The sequence below is a fragment of the Myotis yumanensis genome, unplaced genomic scaffold (genome assembly GCF_028538775.1).
Source record: "Myotis yumanensis isolate MYYU_CA2020_CCGP unplaced genomic scaffold, mMyoYum1.0.hap1 SCAF_9, whole genome shotgun sequence".
Classification (NCBI taxonomy): domain Eukaryota; kingdom Metazoa; phylum Chordata; class Mammalia; order Chiroptera; family Vespertilionidae; genus Myotis; species Myotis yumanensis.
The window spans coordinates 7,618,067-7,624,958 of NW_027223760.1; positions in this window are offsets into that span (position 1 = coordinate 7,618,067).

Here is a 6,892-nt window from a genome sequence, read left to right on the forward strand (position 1 = left end):
TTTCTACTCTTATTCTCTTGGCAGTGGTACTGGGGAGGAGAGCACCAATGGGGGAGAATGAGTCAGAGGTAACTATTTTCAAGTATAAATTAGTTTTAAATTAAGGATTTGTTTTGTAGGTGCATATGTTCAAAAACATGTCTGATTGGAATGTATACAAATATTTCTAGAGAGAATGCATTTCAATTACAAAGCTTTGATATTAATGAAAAATTGAATCCTAAGATTGTTAATAAAAAGGGTTCCAAATCATATCTATGATCTTGAAAAATAGTTATAACAATTTCTCTAGTATTTTGTCCATAATTTAGTTGGACTGGTTAAGGGAAAGGAACTGAGGAAAGCAATTATTACTTACTAGAGGCTCAGTGCACAAAAATTTGTGCACTCAGGGGGGTCCCTCAGCCCAGCCTGTGCACTCTCGCAGTCTGGGACCCCTCGGAGGATGTCCACCTGCTGTCTTAGGCCCGATCCCTCTGGTAGCCCAGGAGCCCTCGGGGGATGTCCACTTGCCAGCGGGGATCAGGCCTAAGCTGCAGTTGGACATCCTTAGCGCTGCTGAGGAGGCGGGAGAGGCTCCCACCACCACCACTGTGCTGAGAGCCATCAGCCTGGTTTGTGGCTGAGCAGACCTCCCCTGTGGAGCACACTGACCACCAGGGGGCAGCTCCTGCATTGAGCGTCTGCCCCCTGGTGGTCAGTGTGTGTCATAGTGACCAGTCATTCCCAGTCTTTCTGCTGTTAGGGTCAATTTGCATATTACCCTTTTATTATATAGGATAGAGGCCTGATGCATGGGTGGGGGCCGGTTGGTTTGCCCTGAAGGGTGTCCCAGATCAGGGTGGGGGTCCCGCTGGGGTGCCTGGACAGCCTGGGTGAGGGGCTGATGGCTGTTTGCAGGCTAGCCACAGCCCCTTCAGGGTGGAGGGTTCTGCTGGTGTGCCTGGCCAGCCTGGGTGAGGGGCTGAGGGCCATTTTCAGGCTGGCCACAGCCCCTTCAGCGTGGGGGTCCCTACTGGGGTGCCTGGCCAGCCTGGCTGAGGGGCTGAGTGCTGTTTGCAGGCTGGTCAAGCCCCCTAGCGGGAATCCTCATCCTATGGGGGTTGGCCAGCCTGGGTGAGGGGCTGAGGGCTGTTTCCAGGCTGGCCAAGCCCCCAGTAGGGACCCTCACTTCATGGGGGTGTGGACAGCCTGGGTGAGGGGCTGATGGCTGTTTTTAGGCTGGCCACACCCCCTGGCAACCCAAGTTCCCAGCCTGTCCTTTTTTTCTTTTTTTCAGCAGGTATCTGGGATTTATTTATCTTCTATAATTGAAACTGTGTAGCCTTGAGTGGAGCCCAGTGCCAGCCAGGGCAGGCAGGAAGCTTGGCTTCTTCCATTGCTGGGGGCAACCCAAGCTTCCTGATCACTCTAGCTCCGTGGCCGCCATCTTTGTGACGAATTGATGAAGTGATGGAGTGATGGTTAATTTGCATGTTACTCTTTTATTAGATAGGATATTAGAGGCCCAATGCACGAAATTCTGCAAGAGCAGGTCTTTTTTTTTTTTAATCTTTTTTCAAAACATTTTTTTTTAATTTTTCGCTAAAAGTATTACAAAGGGTATTACATAAGTGTCCTCCCCCCCCCCGCCCTTGACAAACCCCTGCCCTCCCTTACCCCCCAGTGTCTTATGTCCATTAGTTATGCTTATAAGGATGCATACAATTCCTTCAGTTGATCTCTTACTCCCCTCCCTCCTGTCCCCCAACCCTCCCTGCCCTTCCCACTGCAGTTTGACAATCAGTTTGAAGCAGCTCTGCCTCTGTATCTATTATTGTTCAAAAGTTTGTAATGGTCTTTATTATCCATGAATGAGTGAGATCATGTGGTATTTTTCCTTCATTGACTGGCTTGTTTCACTTAGCATAATGCTCTCCAGTTCCATCCATGCTGTTGCAAATGGTAAGAGTTCCTTCTTTTTTAGAGCAGCATAGTATTCCATCGTGTAGATGTACCACAGTTTTCTAATCCATTCATCTACTGATGGGCACTTAGGCTGTTTCCAGATCTTAGCTATGGTGAATTGTGCTGCTATGAACATCGGGGTGCATATATCCTTTCTGATTGGTATTTCTGGTTTCTTGGGATATATTCCTAGAAGTGGGGTCACAGGGTCAAATGGGAGTTCCATTTCCAATTTTTTGAGGAACCTCCATACTGCCTTCCATAGTGGCTGCACCAGTCTGCATTCCCACCAGCAGTGCACAAGTGTTCCTTTTTCTCCACATCCTCTCCAGCACTTGTTGTTTGTTGATTTGTTGATGATGGCCATTCTGACAGGTGTGAGATGGTACCTCATTGTTGTTTTGATTTGCATCTCTCGGATGATTAGTGACTTTGAGCATGTTTTCATATGTCTCTTGGCTTTCTGAATGTCCTCTTTTGAAAGGTGTCTATTTAGATCCTTTGCCCATTTTTTGATTGGATTGTTTATCTTCTTTTTGTTAAGTTGTATGAGTTCCCTATAAATTTTGGAGATTAAGCCCTTATCAGATATGACGTTGGCAAATATGTTTTCCCACGAGGTGGGTTTTGTTGTTTTGTTGATGGTTTCTTTTGCTGTGCAGAAGCTTTTTATTTTGATGTAGTCCCATTTGTTCATTTTCTCTTTAGTTTCAACTGCCCTAGGAGCTGTATCAGTGAAGAAATTGCTTTGGCATATGTCTGAGATTTTGTTAATTTGCATGTTACTCTTTTATTAGATAGGATATTAGAAGCCCAATGCACGAAATTCTGCAAGAGCAGGTCTTTCTTCCCCCTGGCTGCTGGCACCGTCTTCCCTCTGGCACCTGGGACCTGGGCTTCCCTCTGACTGCTGGCAGGCACCTGGGACCCGGGCTTCTCTTGCCGCCTTGGTTTCATCTGGAAGGACATCTGGTCTAATTAGCATATTACACTTTTATTATTATAGATATTTAAGTATGATGGCCTAGTAATTACTTTATTATTTTATATAAAGATTATCATTCAGAAATATCCACATATGTAAAATCTCAGAAATTTCACTTCTCTTAACCAAACATTAAGAAGTAGCTCCAGTGACACTAAAAGTCAAGTGTAAATCAAAAAAGAAAGAGGGATAGGATCAAAAGAAGTGTATCTAGCCCACGAGGACAGTGAAAGGAACTTCAGGGTTGTGGGAAGAGCTCAGGAGATTTATCTCAGTGCTGCGGCAGATGCAATGGCATGAGCACACTCCGCCTGCACAAGCTTCCTCGGCACACCAGGAAGTGGCATCGCCTGCCTGAGCTGACCTCCTAGAGCCCCTACATAGTACCCTGATCTTTCCTACTATTGGTTGCCCTATGGATGTTGTAAACTTCTGATTGGTCTGGAATGTTATATATACTGCTGCACTCACACAATAAAGTTGGATCTGTGTCACTGAACCGGTCCCCGGAGTCGGGCATGCTTTGTTAGGACTCGGTTCGGCCTCACCCCCGCGGACCCCCTGTATCACAGGGTAACTGCTGGGCAACAGACCAGGAAAGCAACCAGTCCCAACTGAAGCAGGAAAACTGGAAATAAATTTTTTTTTGGAAGATGTCATTTGATAGAATTTCTGATATAATATAAAGTTTTTAAGAAGTGTACATGACAAAGGCAAAAAATGTAAAAAAAAAAAAGAAATGCAAGAAGAAACACCATGAAAACCAAAAGATAAAACAATAAATGCAAATAAATTAAACTGAAAAAGTTAGCTTGAGAGACTACAATATTTGCAGGCATAATTATGCAAATATTCTTCATTAATTTAACTAAAAACAGGTATATAACTCTGTAGGAGAATGGATGAAGGAAAGCATCATCTCTAACATCTGGTCAGCACAGCTGCTTGGGCACAATAGACAAAACACCTACTGTAGGGTAGACAAATCTGCAAGTGACCCCAACTCTGCCACTTTTCAGCTATGTGATCTCGGGCAAGTTAGTTAACCTCTGTAATTTTTTGAATACATCACCTATTAAATGGAATAATACTATTAAGTTGGTAGGTTTATTGTAGTAATTATAGGGAATCTATATGTATAAAAGCCTAAGCGACCATTTGACCATTCGACCGTTTGCCTGGTAGCTATGATGCATACTGACCACCAGGGGGCAGATGTTCAATTCACAGGCATGGAAACATGGAACAGACTAATGAATCTCAGAGGGAAGGGGCAGGGGGAGAGCGAGAAGAGATTAACCAAAGGCTTATGTGCATACTAGAGGCCCAGTGCATGCACTGGGGGGGTCCCGCAGCCTGGACTGCGAGGATCAGAACGAAACACACAGTGTGACATCCCCTGAGGGGTTGCAGATTGTGAGAGGGCACAGGCCAGGCCGAGGGATTCCACTGGTGCACGAATCCATGCACTGGGCCTCTAGTTTTTAAATAAAGGACTTAGCATTGTACTCAAACTACAGTAAGTGCTTAGAAAGTGCTAGCTATTTTTTCATTATCCCCTGAGTTTTGATAATCTATACCCTCTAATTCAGCAGTTCTCAACCTGTGAGTCGCGACCCCTTTGGCGGTCGAACTACCCTTTCATAGGGGTTGCCTAAGACCATCCTGCATATCAGATATTTACATTACGATTCATAATAGTAGCAACATTACAGTTATGAAGTAGCAACGAAAATAATTTTATGGTTGGGTCACAACATGAGGAACTGTATTTAAAGGGCCAGAAGGTTGAGAACCACTGCTCTAATTGATAAGCTATTATTTTGCTCTAGTTCAGTGGTTCTCAACCTTCCTAATGCCGCGACTCTTTAATACAGTTCCTCATGTTGTGGTGACCCCCAACCATAAAATTATTTTTGTTGCTACTTCATAACTGTAATTTTGCTACTGTTATGAATCATAATGTAAATATCTGATATGCAGGATGTATTTAGGCAACCCCTGTGAAAGGGTTGTTCGATTGCCAAAGGGGTCGAGACCCACAGGTTGAAAACCACTGCTCTAGTTTATCAATAAGTTAATATACCAGAATAAATATTTGAAAATATGAAACAGAAAAATTTACATGGAAATGAATCACATAGTAGGTATCAATGGTATTTTGAAATAATAAACAGAAGCTATAATGGCTTTTAGCCAAGTCAAACTAAAAAAAAAATACAAAAAAAAATACATTGAAATAAAGTAGAGGTTACCAAGTCCAGGCCGATGTTACTTTTCACATCATTTCTCTAGAGTTAGAAAATCCTTGAGGAATAAAAATAAAATCATCCAAACTGTACGCAACAAAAGAATTAGAAGAGTAAACCCAAGATTTCACACTTCTAACTCTAAGGGCAGGGAGAGTGAGAAACCTAAGCATATAGATCCATTCAAAGTCTGTATTTGTTTGGTTCCATTTAGCCCCTAATATCACACGTGTATTTCTGTGGAGTTGCTCTCCACATTCCTCAGATGCATTGCTGAGGGAGTTGCCGCACAGCGTCGCCTCTTCAGTGTTCACTCTAAAGCAGTCAGCAATCACAGTTCGCTCTTTGGAGTTTGAAGCACTTTTATGTGCACTGGAAAGTGTTGTACAAAATTGGAACTTTCCAGGATGTTGTTTATGTTCAAGGACAGATGTAAATGAGGGGTCATCAAGCTTGTAAGAGTTTCGGAAAACAAAGACAGCCTATACCCTGCATGAATTAAATACATTATTTGGAAAATGCTGTGAGTGGATGAATCCCAGAACACACACACAGCAGGATAATTAGCACTGGGATGTCTTGGGTCTGTAACGGTACTCAAGCGATACACTTGCATTGCAGTTTTCCGAGGCCACCCACATTTTGGAAGCAGTGAGCAGGAGGACTAATGAGTTGCTTAGCCCCCCTTCCTTTGGGTGTATACTTATTAATTCTGACAGAGGCATAGGGAAGTGAATGATAGAGAGGAGAGCTGAATACCTCATATGGCTTTCTGCCTTACTATGTTTTTGAAAACGGATTAAGACTGATGGCAAATAAGACTGTGCAGGAGAAAAGACACAGAAAATTATAATGGTCACATAGAGAGAGAGTATCCAGTTTTTAGCCAGATGCTATTTTTATAATCTAAGATTTTAGGCACACATAAGCTATTTTAATATCGTGCATAGGAATGCATTCCAAGAGTTATATGCAGTTTGCAGCCTTAGAAGCAAGGTTTTCCTGATTCATAGCACTGTAAGCTCAATTTCACATACCTGGGTCTGAAAAAACATCAGATTGCATTCCTTTTTTTATTATTATTAAAAATCTTTTAATGTTGACATAATTGTAGATTGTGTTCTTTTAGTCTCATATATCATCACCAATAGAGAATTCTAGTGTTCAACCACAGTGGCACTTTTGTTAAAGGTGTACCAGGTCAACGGAATAGACCGTATTTCTCTACGGCTGTGGAGGCTCTTGAGGTCTGGCAGTGACAAACATTTCTTTGTCACTTAAATGAGACATAAATGACTTAGAAGAGAAGGTGCAATTAATGTAGGGGGTACTGGTCTGTTGGGTTTTTTTGTTTTGTCGTTTTGCTAAGGTATGCTGTTGGCCAGACAAAATTAGGTTAATGATGAAATGATGCTGGTATTCTCTCATTCCATTTGTCTCTAGCTTCTCTTATTTTGATGAGGTAAAATCGGTAGATTGAAAGCTAGGTCTCCATGTGACCACACCCTTGTATTAGTTTCCTAGGGCTGCCTTAGAAATGTACCACAAACTGCGTGGCTTAAAACAACAGAAATTTACTTCTTTTTACAGTTCTGGTGGCTAGACGTCTGAAATCAAGGTGTCAGCAGGGCCATCCTGCTAGTGAAATCTGTAGAGGAGAGTCCTTCCTTGTTTCTTCTGACTGCTGGTGTTTGCCAGCAGTCCTTGGCTT